We start from the raw sequence: 16139 nt of genomic DNA, 5'->3' as shown, positions 1-16139 counted from the left end.
CTGATAATAAAGACAAATTGCCTGTGCAGACTCCATGGAGATGCCGGCGATAAATCAGCTTCTCTGGTAACCTGCATTGAGGGACATCAGCTCAACCCCCACCCTGGGGCCACTGGGTGTTTGCAGCCCTCCTCACCCCACATGCCCAGCATGAATGGTCATTTCCCCCTGTAGGTCCAGCCCTATCATGGGGTAGAGTGGGGTTACCTCAGGCAGAAAAAAAAGGAGAGGGAACCAAAGGCAGTTTAGTCCAGCATCCTGTTTTGGACACCAGCCTCAGCCAGGAGCTTCCAGAAAGCACAAAAGACAGACAGGGGGAGATGTCTTCCAAAAGACTGTTGTGCTTTTGGACACTGGTGCTGTGCTGTGCTGTTTTTATTGCTTATGTGCTTTAACATATTTTATATATGTATATAGTTTTAATTCTAGCAATTGTTTAATTGATTTTTAATGATAGCTTTTTCTAAAAATAAAATAAAATAGCAGTTCTTTTTTCTTTCTTTTTAATCTGTAAGCCACCTGGAGTCCCATCAGGGGAAAAGGAGGTGTATAAATAGATTTATAATGATGTACAACAACAACAACAACTGCATCATCTGAGATCCACAAGTGCAGTGTTCCTGGAGCTGAAGGTTCCATTAGCTAGTGTGGTTAGAAAGTAGGGCTATCACCTCGTCAAAGAAATCTCAGTTAATGGCCCAAGGTTCACCCAGCCCAGCGGTCCCCAATTGGTGGTTGGCAGACCCCAGGGGGTCTGCAAAACCCACCCAGAGGGTCTGTGGCACATACCCATTAACTGTCCGAAACATCCCATGTTGGGGGGTTGTGCTCTCACACAGATCAGGTGACTAACACAGGAGCACAGCCCGGAAGACTACACCCCAGTTTTGCGCTGGGACACATTGGAAGGTTCACATAACAAAAACTACCACAAAGTTATCAACGTTTTCAAAAGTCCATGGATCGGCTTTTGCAAAGAGGGCCCACAGCTAATTGGGAACCACTGACCATCACACACAGACAAATTCAGGTTGTGCAATGAAAGTTGATTTAGAGATCTTGAGAAGCGAAGACTGGAAAGTGATGGGGAAGTGTGCCTTGACGCAAGCCAACCCATCAGGATGGGTGCTCAAGTAGCAGGATGCCTGGAAGTGACCACAGGGGGTTTAAGAAAAAGCAAGTTTAGGTGGTAGGGATGGGGGCAAGACAGAAAATTAAGGAATGGAGGGGAAATTAATGGTGAGGCTGAGAGCGAGGAGAAAAAGGTTAATGGGTAGGGGAAAGAAAGAGCAAGGCTAGGGGATGTAAGGGGAAGAAGAGAGAGGCAAAGGGGGAGAGCGGAGACAGCTTTTCTCTGCTGACAGAAAGTCCTCTTCTTCCAATGCAGCACAGAAACCAAATGACCTTTCTCATGGTTCCCTGATTCTGCTTTAAGCCAAGGAAAGACAAGCGGCCTCCTGCTTCCACTCAGTCCCCCTGTTGCCAACGTGGCATATTGGCTAGTGGCCTCTCTCCCTGGACGGATACGCAGGATCAGCAGCAGTGTGATGAGTTAAAAGCAACCTGGGTGAATTTTGGCTGGTCCAGGACACCCATCAGAGTAAAAAGGTGGGCTGGATTTTTTTAAAAAATATATTTTTATTAAAGATTTCTTAGTTTACAAAAATACATGCATCGTCTCTTTTTTCAAATTGCGTTTTCTACTGATCAGTTTCATTTGTTGTGAGACATCAGTGTTATATACAGTGTTAGGTTAGGAAGAAAAGAGGGGGAAAGGGGAGGGAGAGTAGGGTGGGGTCGGGTGGCAGTGATTCTATTCTTCTACTTAGTGTATGTGTGGGGTTTTGTGTCAGTTTTTGTGTGGGTTCTGTGGGTTTTGTGTGGGTGAGAGAGGTTGGGGGTGGCCTAGGGTCTGGTTGGTTGTCTTTGGTTCGCTGTAGTGAGATTTGTTTTCATGTGTGAGTGGGGCGTGTGTTTTTGGATCAGGTTAGCCAGATTGATTCGTATGCTGCCGGCAGATTCTTGTTGTCTTGTTGGGCTGCGTATGTGATAAAGGGGAACCACACTGGGTTGAAGGCGTCTTCTGCTATTTGTCCCTATGTCAGTTTCAGTTCATTGGTTAGTTTTTCTAATAAGTCTGTTTTGGGGTGGAAATTTTTGAAGGTCTTGCTAGGGACTGGTTCTGGGCATCAGTCTGGAGTTAACCACTATCTGCAAATTGCAGCAAATAACTGTGCCCTGATTGTCTAGGTGCTTCCACACTATTTCAAGGATCTGCAAGACTTGCTGCTCAGGCACTATTTTCCTATGGGAAGTTGCTTGTAAAAAGCTCCCCCACCCGCTTCTTCCAGTTATGGGAGCAGGTCCAGATCGCAACGATGCGGACTTCAAAGAGGAAGACAGGCAAGGAGCGAGTGATTATAACATGGGAGGAAAGTGAGAGCGGGATCAAGCCCTGGAATTAAGTGGGAAAGTGGGGGCTCCTGGGGGGCGGGTCAGGGAAGATTTAATTAACACTGGAAATCTCCTTTGCTGAAGGAACTCATAAGCAAATGTTATATAACCATCTCAGCCATGACACGAGACCCCAACGCAGGACCCACGGGCGCCAGTGTGCCTGCCAGCACCTCTTACAATGTCTACCAAAGATAGCAGTAAACAGCCTCTCAAAAATCTACAATACACAAAGGGCCACTTGCTCTTCCTGCTCAGTTCCTGCCTGCCCTGGGGCAGCCTGTCCTACACTGAACACGCACATACCTGCTCATATTTCATTGGATGCCAGGATTTGACACCCACCCATTCTGAACAGAGGAGAGGTGCAAAGAGCTTCTGCCTGTGAGCAGTGGGTTATATGTTTTTCTTCACATCGATGGGAGGCTGACGGGGTGGGGTGGGGTAACGCCAGTACTATTTTGCGGCCTTGGCTCTGTTTCTGCTTTTTCACACGTGGCAGCCATTTTGTGTCACGCCAATTCTCTGGCTCCCACTCCATAGCAGGAATTTCGCATTATGCCACACACCCCACAGCAGCCGTTCTGAGACAGGCACCACCGAAAATGTGCCCACTGGCCCCCAAAGCTTGGAGGCCCCCCAATATTAAGCACTCATGTGGAATCTCAGTTTTAATTCCACTTCCACTGCTCTTGTCACGACCGCCACAGTGAGTAGCCATGGCTGTTAGCGTGGACATATTTTGTACAGATAAAGTTGGACTCGACGACCTCTCCATTCTTTTCAGCACGGTATTTATTCTCCCCTCGAGAGAACGTGACTTCGAGGCAGCCCCCAAATGGAGAGAGAGAAATGTTTAGAATGACGCCCTCGACTATGCTTATTGCCCTTGGAGGACTATGATTTAAGGAAGGAAGGAAGGAAATCCCAATTAAAAAATCTCTCATGTTGATCTGCCTTTTGCGAGCGAATCGATTTAATCACGCAGATTGCTGTTGCCAACAACGCGGCGCTGCCTTCCACAGAAGAGCACAAGATGGAAGCAAAAACAAAAGAGAAAAAGAAATTGCTGTCTTGCAGGGAGAGAGGGAGAAAGGGAGAAAAGAAATTCGCAGCCAAAATGTTAGTCAGAGGCGGGCACCCAGCCTGGCGTGAAATTCAATTACTAGGCAGGTAGGTGGAAATACAAGGGCCCCCAGGAAGGCAGAAATGCAGCTACGAAACAGATCTAGCAGTGAGTTAAAATTAACCCTCTTAATGCTTCAGACGGAGAAGGCCCCTGCCTCGGTATCCAAAAAATATACAAGATGTAGGGAGCAAAATTGGGGCTTACTTTGTCCCCACTGTGTCTTCAGTCCCAGGGTTTAGCCAAGAAACATGCCAAGTAAGAAAAAATGACAGCCCCTCTGAGTGAGTGCAGAGTGCGAATTCCTCACCCCACAGAATAAGCAGAGAGAAAGCGGGGAGAGAAAGTCCCCATCCATCCTGGGATCAGGGAAATGATACAACGGTGTTTTCCTCACTTCCTTGAGTGTGGTGGCAGCACCTGGTGCCTGCTGGGAATGGCTGGGAGGACGGCAGGAAGCCCAGGCAGTAGGTGAAGCCAGAGATGCTGGAAGCCAGAGCCAACCAACTCAAATTTTGTCCCCATCCTCCTCCTCCTCCTCCTCCCTGCTGAGTTCTACAAGGGACAAAACTGAGGTGCAGGAGGAGGAAGCTGGAAGTCAGGGCCATGCGCTGTACTGGCTATAAGAAAAAGGGCAGGCAGGCAGAGGTGGCTGGGGTCAGACCGAGGTCTAGTCTTCACTGCAAGAGCGGTGAGAAATTCCAGGGGCAGAACTTTCCTATCAGCTTTTGGTTTTCTTTGGTTGAGATGGTACTGGAGACCTATATGGCGTATTTCTAATGTTTGCTTTGTTTACAAAGGTACACTTACAATAGGGATGCTGAACCTCTGGCCCTTCAGATGGTGCGGCACTGCAACTCCCACTCTTCCTCACTCCTGGCCATGCTGCCTGAGGCTCATGGGAGCTGGGAATCCTGCTACACCTGGAGGGTCACAAGTTTCCCATCCCTGACACAGAACACACACATGGGCGTGCACAAGCCCTCCTTTAGTTGACATGTGTGTGGGGAAGTGTCTGACCTTCCCCAGGCTCTGATGGGCACCTCATTTAAAAGCACAGAGATTCCCATCTCTCTAGCAACCACAAGCTCCAATCAGCCAGCGATTCCGGGGTATTTAACCAACAATCCGTATAACAAAAGAAAAGTCAAAAGTGGCAACGTTACAAATTAGATGAAACTGCCTCTGAGCACATGCAAAGTGCATCTCCCTCAGCTGTATTCAAGTGTTCATCTTCTGGGTTAGAGCAACATGCAAGGGGGGAAAGTGGGGACAAGCTCCATCCCACCGGTCACTGTGAGGAGTCGGAGAGTGACTGGGTAGAGAGCCTGCTCTACCCAGAATTTAAAAAAGCAGGATTATAAAACTTGCAGGGAGCCTTTGGGAGCAGAGAAGGGTCCCCACGGCAGACCTGTGAAAAGTAGGATGTATACGGGTGTATATTCAACTCCTCCCCCTCCCATGTGTTGCTTTAACTCAGGAAATGCCTGAATGTAAGTACAGTGGTACCTCTAGTTGCAGACTTAATCCGTTTCAGGGTGCCTTTTGCAACTAGAGCCCCTCTTCTGCACATGTGTGTGGCACGATCGAGTGCTTCTGTGTGTGTGCAAAGTGCGCAGATTGCTTCTGCACATGCGCGGACAGCGAACCCAGAAGTAAACACTTCCAGGTTTGCTGCATTCGTAAGCAGAAAGTCCATAACAAGAGCGGAACGCAACATAAGGTATGACTGTAGAGACTCCTCACACATTGGTAGCTTTATCCTCCATGAATTTGCCTTTTCTTTAAAGCCTTGCACAGCTTGCAGGAATAAAGGCCATAGTCATACCTCGGGTTACAGCCACTTCAGGTTGCGTTTTTTCGGGTTACGGACTGCCGAAACCCTGAAGTACCAGAATGGGTTACTTCCGGGTTTTGGCGGTGGTGCATGCGTAGAAGTGCTAAATCGCGCTTTGCGGATGCACAGAAGTGCCAGATCGCAATCCGCAGGTGCGCAAACATGGGTTGCAAACGCTGCGGGTTGTGAATGTGCATCCCGCATGGATCACGTTCACAACCCAAGCGTCCACTGCAGTTTAACTATGCACTGTGTGAAGGACTTAATTGTCTGTCCCAAATCTTCCAACCTTCAGCTGTGTTGGGGGGCCTCCAACTTTCAGTATTTTGTAAAGAGAAAAAGCCTCCTCCCTAGCCACTTCCTCTAGACCTCTGGACTTCAGAGGGTGGGTCACATAACCTACAACTGGGTCACAGCTTCATCTAAGGTAAGTTGCAATAGCAACACTACCACCAGATAAATATATGGTAAAAAAAATTAATTAATTAAGAAATGTGTCCCCAAATGCATGCTTGATTCTAGATGTGAAAAAGTTGAAGACTACAGGTCTAGACTAACATGCAGATGGGAACTTAAGTATCCAAGAGAGTTTCACATTTGTCAGAAAGTTGTAATGTAGTTCATGGCAGTATAAATGCATCAAAATGCTTTTTTAAAAAAAGTTTTAAAAAGTAAGTAGGACTAGTGGAAAGTGCCCAGTGTTGCTCAGTAATTCTAATGCCCTTCCAAAACTTGCATATGTGTCAAGTAGATAAAAACCACTGGATCCAACTGAGTACAAAAGAGTGACTGAAATGCATTGTGACAAATCTGCGTCATCGTCTTGTAAATACGTTAACTACAAGGAGGGACAGTTAGCCTAAGAGAACAGGGGGCAATCCTGAAGGCCACCGGGATAGTTTAAAGCAACAACAACAACCTCACCCAAAGTTTGTGTTTATGTTGCTACTACATGGCAAAACTGAGCCGCCCGACTGCTCTCTGTCCGGGTGATTTATGGCTGCCAGGCTGGCCATTATCACTGCTCCGTGTCCGATTTTCTCGCGGGCTGTCGATAGTGGACGCGCCTCCATCCCTGCCCTCTGCTGGATGATTTAGAGGCAGCTGGCATTTGCCGTTAAAGAGGTGGTTTCTCTATTAGCGCCAGGCGGGGGGAAGAATCGACTCCTGTGGATGTGATTTACCGAGGGAACGGGCCCTGGCATCCTGCAGCTCTTATTGACGCCTGCCCCGTGCCGTCCGTCTCCTGTGACAGCCCAATCAATAGCGCTTTGCATTTGCTGTCTGAGTCTATAATATTGGCATGATAAACGGCAGCCCCTGAACACACAGTTTGGCTATGCCTGTGAGCTAGGCCCCATAGGGGGAGGAAGTGGCAGGCTGGGTGTCCCCATTGTTCCAGTCCATGCCAGGGGTAGTGGCTCCACCAACCTGTGGCTGGTCTGCCCCTCCAGAGATCACTTTGGTCACAACTTGTGAGGGGAGAGGTTGACATTTGCCAGAGCCTGGCAGGGTTGGCACCAGAAAGTATGACAGAGGGCCCCTCCAGACGTCCTTTTTATTTTGCACAAATCATGATGATTTGTGCCCACGATGGTATCAGGGCGGTCATACACAATCAAGGAATCATCAGAATGTCTCTCCAAACTGGAAATCACTTCTCAGGTGGTGACTGCTTCAGGATTGTACCCAAACTGCTAAATAGAAGGCTTGCAAACCGTGAGGTTTACAGAAATAAAAACTTCCCTCCCAACCTGCCTCTCTAGCTACTTACCTAAGTGGACACACACACCTGTATGAAACAGGACCATGTGGACTGAGTGGCCATAGAATGGGGAGTTTTGTAGGTGGGGGGAAAGTTCATTTTGCCTGGGAAAATGAAAGAGTTTAAGCTCACCCCAGAGGGCTGCAGGATGAGTCAGATAGGTGGCAATTGTTAAAAAACACACACCAAACATCTTTCAGGAATCTGAAATTCTGATCACTGGACAAGAGGAACTTGAAACAGTCAAAGAAACATTACTGTTGCCACATCCATACCATATATTTAAAGCACATTTATGCCACTTTGACAGTCACGGTTCCCCCACCCCAAAGAATCCTGCAAGCTGTAGCCCTAGCAGAGCTACAATTTCCAGCACCCTTGCCAAACTATGATCCCAAGATTCTCTGGGGGAAACCACGCGCTTTAAATGTATGGTGTGGATGTGGATTCCTTTCCTTTCCCCTGCTTTCTTCCTACTCCTCAACCCCCTCAGTAACTCCCCATTCTATGGCCACTCAGTCCACAAGGGTCTGTTTCATACAGGTGTGCTGTACTTAAGTAAGTAGCTAGAGAGGCAGGGAGGGAGGGAAATTTGTATTTCCGTCAACCTTAGGGTTCGCAAGCCTTCTATTTAGCAGTTCTGGTACAATCCTGAAGCAGTCACCACCTGAGGAGTGATTTCCAGTTTGGAGAGACATCCTGATGATTCCCCCCTCCAGCCCCCAGCCCCTCAGTATCGCTCTTTCCCTTGCCCACAAGGCAGCCGCGGCGACTTCTTGAAGCTACTGTTGGAGGAAACTGCCTGTGCTGAATACTAACCACCTGCTTAGGATGTGACTCGAATACCACATCTGGAGGGGAGGGCAGGGGAGACGGACGTGTGCCAGGCACACTCTCCCCGAGCTCAGCATTCCTGGCACGCCCCACATGGGCCCAGCTGTTGAGGCAGAGAGACCCTCGTGGTGGTGGTGGGGAGCAAAGTTCTTGCCCCTCCAAGAGCAGCAGCAATTCACTCCAATATTCAGTCTGGGTGGGACAGGTAAAATATCCTTTACCAATGTTTGAAAAACCCCAAAGCTGTTGATTTAGGGCCCGCTTTCAATAATAAAGAATCCACTTGTGATATACCAGTGGCTCAGTGCTCGGACGCCGTTCTGGAAATGGTCTTGTATAATTCTACCACAAATATGTTGATATTGCGTCAAGAACCTGTTGCAGAATACGCCTGCCAAAAAACCCACCCGTCTGGAAGGGCCCTGAGGCTCTCGTAAGGGACAAGATGGTGGCAGCTTCTTTTCATTCACATATGTAGAGAGAGGATGGATCTTACTTTAATAGTAAAAGACATGGCTAACTTAGGTTCATTAGTTTCAATGGGTTGCTCTCAGCAGAACTTAGATGGATGCGACTTTCTGAACGGAAAAATGAGAAGCTTAAGAGACTTGAAAACCATTATCAATCCTTACTGATTGCCTCCCGGTGAGTTTAGAGAATGGGGGCGATATTTGGATAGAGAACTTCTCGTCTTCTCTGCAAAAGGACTTTCTACTTACCAAAGCATGAATTGCAGTTTGGACAGCAAAGAAGAGACCAAAGGAAGAGGGAAAGGTGCCTGCCCTCCCTCCTTAGGGAGAAGGGAAATGGCTACTTCGTGGCTCACGGCAGATGGTATTTACAGCAGTATTTAATCAGTTTAGAAATCAGGCAAACATGAAGTAAGCCCAGCCACTGTCATTCATTCATCTGGGATCTGCTGTTTCTCCAACAAGCTAAGCCATTCTCTGTTTCCTCACTTAGCGATTGATGAGCTAAGAGCTGTATTTATGAGCCTTTGATTAATATGCCACTGCCTCATTCACTTAATTCTTTTTAAAAAAGATTATTAAGAAGGGCTGATTTTGAGCAGAGGAATTTTTTAAAAGGAGAGATTGCGCGAAGGCTTGCCTCTTGTAATTTGTTGAAATTGGAACAGATAGTGTAAATAAGAGACAGAATTTGGATGCAATTGTCATTGCTCAATGGGAGAGCACCTGCTATGGATGAAGAAGGCACCAAGTTCAGTACCCAATATCTCCAGACAGGACTGGGAATGTCCCCCGGAGAGCAGCTGCTGCTTCATGTAGTCAATGCTGAACTAAATGGACCAATGGTTTGACTTGGCATGTTGGTATTTCTTTTTGCTTGCAGTTTGGTTTGTAAGCTGCTAGGCAGCACATAAATCAGGGGTCGTCCTGTTTTGATGCCAAATCCCTTGGGGAAAGCTGGATGGCAACAGCCGGGAGTTGCAGGACCATGGATAGCTCCAAGGGGACAAGTTGCTCCAACAAAGATTGAGAGAGCAGGCATTCTTTCAAGCCCTTGCTTCCAGATTTCCTCTCGCAAGCTCCACCCACTTGTAGACAACTTTTGATTCTTAGAGGACTAACTTGAAGACTGGCGCTCCTCCTCCACCCCCAAACCTCCCACCTGGTGAGATCCCTGTGCCACTGAACCAACGAGGTACTGTGCAGTGCCTTTGGCTCCTTGGGGTGGGGGGTGGGGGGAGAAGGTGCCTATGAAGGTCCTGGCTCCACATCCCCTAGTGGAATGGGGAGGTTGCTCTGGCAGATCCTGTCTGTCAACCTCAAGCTCGGTGGCCTCCTGATCTCCAGGGGCAGGCCTTGAATCTGGTTCTGCTGCTGGAGAATCCACAGCTTCCAACTCAGAGCCTTGATCACTGCTGGACTTTGGGGTCATGACTGGGATAGCAGATGGGGTCCCCTCCAGATATCACTGGACTTCAGCTCCCATCATCCCTGACCCATTGGCCATGATGGTTGGAGCTGATGAGAGTTGGAGCCCAACCACATATGGAAGTCTACAAGTTAACTGCTCCTGCATTGAGTGTGATTTCTGCATCCCAGGGGGGTGGGGCTAGATGACCCTTGAGTTCCTTCCAACTCTACATTTCTAGGATTCTATTTTTTTCTGCTTCAGTATTATTTCTGCCTCAGTAAAGAGGGGTGAACCTCTTTGGGAAAGGAAGGATTTTTTAAATACCCTTTGGACAAAAGAAATCTATGTATTTGTTTTATTTAAAAAATTATATCCCACCACACTTCCAAAATTTCCAAATGCCTAACAAATCCAAAGATTGCAATATCAAAAGCCACAGTAATAATTTCAGAACAGCCTCAGAACTAAAGCAACAGCAGAATTTACGGTGTTGTGCAATTAAACTAGCTATGCGACCCCCAAACACATATGATCTAGTTGAGATTCCTGCATTGCAGGGGGTTGGACTAGATGACCCTCGGGGTCCTTTCCAACTCTACAATGCTATGATTCGATGAAATAAAGCAGGGTGAAGAGAGAGAGAAAGAAAACTACCATGTTTTCCAGCAGCCATATGCTTAGCAACCGCTTGAAGCCACACAGTGATGGGCCTTATGCACCTCCCTTGGAAATGGGTTTCACAGGGCGGGGTCCACTACAGAAAAAGCCTTCTGGCCTTGGTCATTGCCACCTGCGGCTCATGAGGCTCAGAGCAGGACTTCAGGTGATGACTGGAGGTTGTGTGGAGGAAGATAACAAAGGTCCTTTGACACAGCAGGAACATTTTAAAACACTGCAGGGAGTTGGACTGGATGAACCTCATGGTCCCTTCCAACTCTACAAGTCTGTCTGTCTGTCTGTCTGTTTGTCTGCCTGTCTACTTCTTTTCAGCCTTAGGGCCACATGCCAGCAGAGGGGAGGCAAAGGGCAAAGGTTGGTGGAGCAATGAACATAAATATTAGATTTGTGCAGTAGGGTATTTTTTTACACTCACTCACACAGCCTTCTCTGTCCTCTATCCAGACAAGCAAAAGGCTTTTTCAGAGTTTAAGGACACATCCCAGCCAGGAAAACACTCTCAGAGAGGGTGCAAAGCAAGGCTGGTGAGGGATGTCGCCATGGGTGGGGTAGCCAAGATTTATTGGGAGGGCGGGCTTTATGGGGGGGGGGACTGACTTAACTGTGATGCAATTGGCCACTTAGTTAAGTATTTTTATTTTATTTTAATTATTTACTTGATGGGGGGTAGCTGCCCCCCTGGTTAAACCCATGGATGTGACCCAGGTGGAGTTTTTAAGTCCTGGGTAGGGGGCAGGCATATTCACCCCCTGGAGGCTGAGATTCTCCATGCTTGTTTTATAATACAAATTACTGAAATTATTAGAAGAAAAGCCTGAGGTTCTGAAGTAACGTTTTTTGATTATAGATGTTTTGGTATGACAAATTACTATTTATGAAAATTAACTGTATTTCCCGCTCTCCTCTCCGCCCCCCCCCCATGGTTGGAAGCAGATGATAGGCTTCCCCGTCCCCATCCCCCCGTCACATCCTGAAGAGTTAAAAGTGCTTGTGCCTCTGATTAAGAAGGGATGGAAAGTTTTTGTATCACCCCACTTCTATCTTTGGTTAAACAGGTAGGCTGGGTTTTTGGTATTGGTTTAAAAACCCTACCAAGTCTGTTTAAGTAAAAGTGCCAAACGCCTCGCTCAAGCCACTCTCATCTCTCTTACGAACTGTCACCCGTTAGATTTGGAAAAACATGGCCTCTCCCATCCTTAACCCACTTCGTAGGGCTGCTGTGAGGCCACAACACTGTTCCAAGGTCTTCAGGCAGGACAATAAATGTCGCCTGCAACCCAAGCGAGGGAAGCGAGGAGCAGCCAGATTCTGTATTCTCCAGAGCCACTCAGCTCTCCAGATGGTGGGGGCCGCATTTGCAAATGGAATGAGAAGAGCCACAGTCAGGCAGAAATCAAACATGCATTTTAAAGCACTTTAATTATCACTCCGGAAATCTCCCCTCCCTATCCCGCTTCAGTTAATGCACACATTACCACAGTTCGAAAGTTACGCTGTTCCTGTGTTAAATGTCAGCACACTCTCTCCAGCTAGAGTGGGAAAAGGCACATGCAAACACACACACACACACACACACTGACTGCCTAGAAAACAGAAGCATATAGCGGGGAGGGGGGAGGCTCTGTAGGCCGTTCAGCTGAACTTCCTGCAGAAGATCCAGGGCAACAGCATCCCCAGAAGATGACAGCATAATCTTCTTGGAGGCCTCTAGAGAGGCAGAGCTCACTATCCCTCTACACTAGGGCTGGGGAATCTGTGGCCCTGCAGACGTTGTTGGGACTCCTATCAGCACCAGACAGCATGGCCAATGGTCAGGGATGATGGGAATTGGAATCCAGCAACACATGGAGGGACACTGACTCCACACCCCTGGCCAAGGCAATCAGTTTCACGGTTGCATGTTTCCTTCCATTAAGAAGTTGCTCCTGATGTTGAGATGAAATCTACCAACCTGTCACTTGTCAATCAGGTTGAAACCCTGTCCTTTTCTATGGGATAAGCCCCATCTGCGCTATACATTTAAAGCAGTATCATACCACTTCAAATCGCCACGCCTCCCCCAAAGAATCCTGGGAACTGTGGTTTGTTAACAGTGCAAAGAACCGGAAGGAGATCCCTATTCCCCCTGAGAGCTGCAGTTCCCAGAGATACCTGAGCAGAGTTATTGGCTGTTAAACACTCTGAAAATTATAGCTCTGCATAGGGCAGCCATAGGCAAACTCGGCCCTCCAGATGTTTTGGGACTACAACTCCCATCATCCCTAGCTAACAGGACCAGTGGTCAGGGATGATGGGAGTTGTAGTCCCAAAAACATCTGGAGGGCCAAGTTTGCCTATGCCTGGCATAGGGAATAGGAGCCTCCAAATAACGCTTAGGGCACTTAATAAACTACAGTTCCCATGAATCTTTGTGGAATGATACTGCTTTAAATGTATACTGCAGATAGGGCCACAGCCCTTCAGTTATATAAAGGGTAGGATAAAGTCCCCCTGCCTCCTGGGCAGCCTTTCTCCATCTAAAAACATACACAGGGGACTTCCAGACTGTCAATATTTGGGGTGCGATTCAGCCGCACACAAATTCAGGTTGCACAGTTGAAGTTGGCTTGGTGATCTTGCTCAACAACTCCACCAACACCACAAATAAGACCTTTTGTAATAAGGAAAACTGGATAGAAAATGAACTAGAAACTGACAAAGTTTGCACACCAAGTTTCCATACTGGAAGAAGTTAACATATACACATAGATTTGAGGAGCTATTTGCAGCTCTACACAAGAATGGAGGGTAAAGGGTTAACAATGCACATCAAGAGGAGCAAAAAGGCTAAAAAGCTCTTTAAGCGGCAGTTGTGAAACCAGGGGGCACTTCCAGACTACGGTAATCTGGTGTTCCTCCAGATTTGCTTAGAGGGAGATTAGATGACCTTGACTATTTTGTGAGAATTCATTCCGATTTGTTTGTGGGGAGGTCAAAGCAAGTGTTATCCTATACTTTTCCCATTACTTTCCTTATCGCAAAAAAGTCTGATCATTTTGGGTACCGGGTTTGTGGTGCAAGGCCTCCCAATTAGCTATAACTGCGCAACCTGAATTTTGCCAATATGTGATTGAACCCCACCAGGAAATAACATTGAGGGATGCAGGTGGCGCTGTGGTCTAAACCACTGAGCCTAGGGGTTGCTGATCAGAAGGTCAGCAGTTCGAATCCCCATGACGGGGTGAGCGCCCGTTGTTCGGTCCCAGCTCCTGCCCACCTAACAGTTCAAAAACATCAAAGTGCAAGTAGATAAATAGGTACCACTCCAAACATTCAAAGCACATTCGAAATACATTCGTTTCCTAAATGCATTCTGGGCACTGTAGTTTGTTAAGTGCACCTGGGAATTGTAACTCTATGAGGGGCAAACTACCATGGCCAGAATCTTTTGAAGGAAGGAATGTTCTGAATCTGCTTTAATGTGTACACAGCCTTGGTCTCAGATTGGGGTCAGACCTCTTCCACTTTCAGTGACTTTTAACAAGCCATTGCTTGCACACCTCCAAGTCTGTCTTTGCGACAATAAGATCTAAAAAATTGCTCTTTTAAAGCAAGTTGATTATTACTATTATTATTATTTATTAAATTTGTATACCGCCCTTCATCCGTAGATCTCAGGTTGGCTGAGGATTCTCAAGATGCTAAATCCTTTGCCCAGTACAAGATTCCCCGCTTGCATGGTGACATTTGCATGGAGGTTGCACACAAAAGAGTCGCTGACCTAGACCCTCACCCAGCCCAGCAAAAAGTGTCACGCTGCTACTCCTCCTGCATCTTATCAGCCCTTGTTGAGGAGTGCAAGGTGTGTCTCCCACTCCTTCCCTCCGCTCCTCTAAGTGTCACATTTGCACGTTATTGTTCTCTCAACGCATCCTCTGCTGCCGAATTATCAGTCTGAATGTGTGAGAGCAAAGACTGTGTCCCAGAGCAGCTTTAATTAACAGACTCTACTCCCTCTCAGACAGACAAGTGTATGGGGGGTGGGGGTGGAATGTAGGCTGAAGGGAGGCAAATAAGAAGGAAAGGCAGTGAAGGGGGGAAAGCAGGTATTTTTAGAGGGGGTGTGGGAAGGCGGAAGGAATGCACATTCAAAGGTTTTTTTGGAGACTAATTCATACCAATAATAATAATAAGGATTACACCAGGCAAAGGAAGGTCATCCATTAGGGCATTGTAAGTTTTGGCGATTTTAAATTTGGAGGTTTAAGTATAATAAGTATAATATGTTGGTATGGGAAACTGTCGTGTAACGGGCCAATGGCCGTAATAAAGATCAATCCAATCCATTAGGGCAAATGGCATGTTGCTCCACCAACCACAGCCTGCCTTCAGCCAGTGCCTCCTTAGTCTCAGTATTGCTCCTTGTAGAACTCAGCAGGGAAGGAGATGGGGGGCTTTGACTGTCACCGGCTCCAGCTCCCTGGTTTCCACTAGACCAGTCACAACAAGCACCACCTCCCTCTGCCGTGGGGCGCACAATTTTCACTGACTTTGGAGCAGACACACTCACCCGCACCCCAATCCTTTGTTGCATAATTAAGACAGGTGGGGCTGCCTTTGTACACTGACTGGAAGCTTCCATTAGCGCAGAACGTGGCTGCCCAACTATGGCCGGGTTTAAGACATTGGCTGCCTATATGCTTCCGAGCCCGGTTCAAAGCGCTGGTTTTGACCTGTAAAGCTCTCTACAATTCAGGACCCCAGTATCTTCTGAAATGCCTCTCCTGATATGAACACACCCAGACACTTAGTTCTTCTATGGGGGCCCTTCTCCAGGTCCCCACTGAGGGAGACTCAGAGGGTGGTGACAGGTGAGAGGGGTCTTTTCACTGGTGGCTCCCCATGTATTGAATGCTATTCCTGGAGAGGTTTGCCTGGTGCCTTCCTGAGTCATAGCTGGGGGAGTGGGCACCGCCCCGGACGCCCAAGCAGCTAGCTACGCTGCTGTTCCTGACAGCTTTTCAGTGCCAGGTAAAAATTTACTCCCCCCCCCCCCCGCCAAGCTTTTGATGGATTGAGCAGTTGTTTTTCTGTTAGTGTGTTGCCAAAGCTTTCTGTGTCTGTTACTGGGTATGTGTGCATCTTATTTTTGCATTTGTATAAATTTGTTAATGTTTTCTGTGACATTGTTAATGTTATTCACTATTTATATTTACGTTTTAAAATTTTGTTGTAAGTCACATGGAGACCTCTCAGTAACAAGTGACTAATAAGTTGTTTCATTTTTAGTATGTTTTCTGATCAAACTCATGCTTTCCAGTCAAAAAAGGATAAATTATAAACCACATTTCTTTCTTTCTTATTAATGACAGAGATATATGAGTATATATTTGTGTGTGTATGTCAATGATATTGCTAGTAAACCTACAGAGAAGAAACATGTGTGCAAAAATAAAACTTTTAAAAAACTTATTTAGTTAAAATATCTCCCAATGTCACATATAGGTTTACTTTATCTTGCATTCTCTCAATCCAATAAGAAATACACAAGCTCAGTTTTTCAATGAAACTTAAAATAACACTAA

At 47.0% G+C, this 16139-nt stretch overlaps 1 protein-coding gene across 6 annotated transcripts in view; it reads right to left on the bottom strand.

Moving 5' to 3' along the window:
* The window catches only part of MACROD1 (mono-ADP ribosylhydrolase 1), a 314807-nt gene that overhangs the window by 11980 nt on the left and 286688 nt on the right, over window positions 1–16139 (bottom strand). The window lies entirely within an intron of this gene.

This window comes from Podarcis gaigeae, assembly GCF_964106915.1.
Source record: "Podarcis gaigeae genome assembly, chromosome: 16".
In the NCBI taxonomy this organism is placed as follows: Eukaryota; Metazoa; Chordata; class Lepidosauria; order Squamata; family Lacertidae; genus Podarcis; species Podarcis gaigeae.
This window is presented reverse-complemented; position numbering and strand designations above follow the sequence as displayed.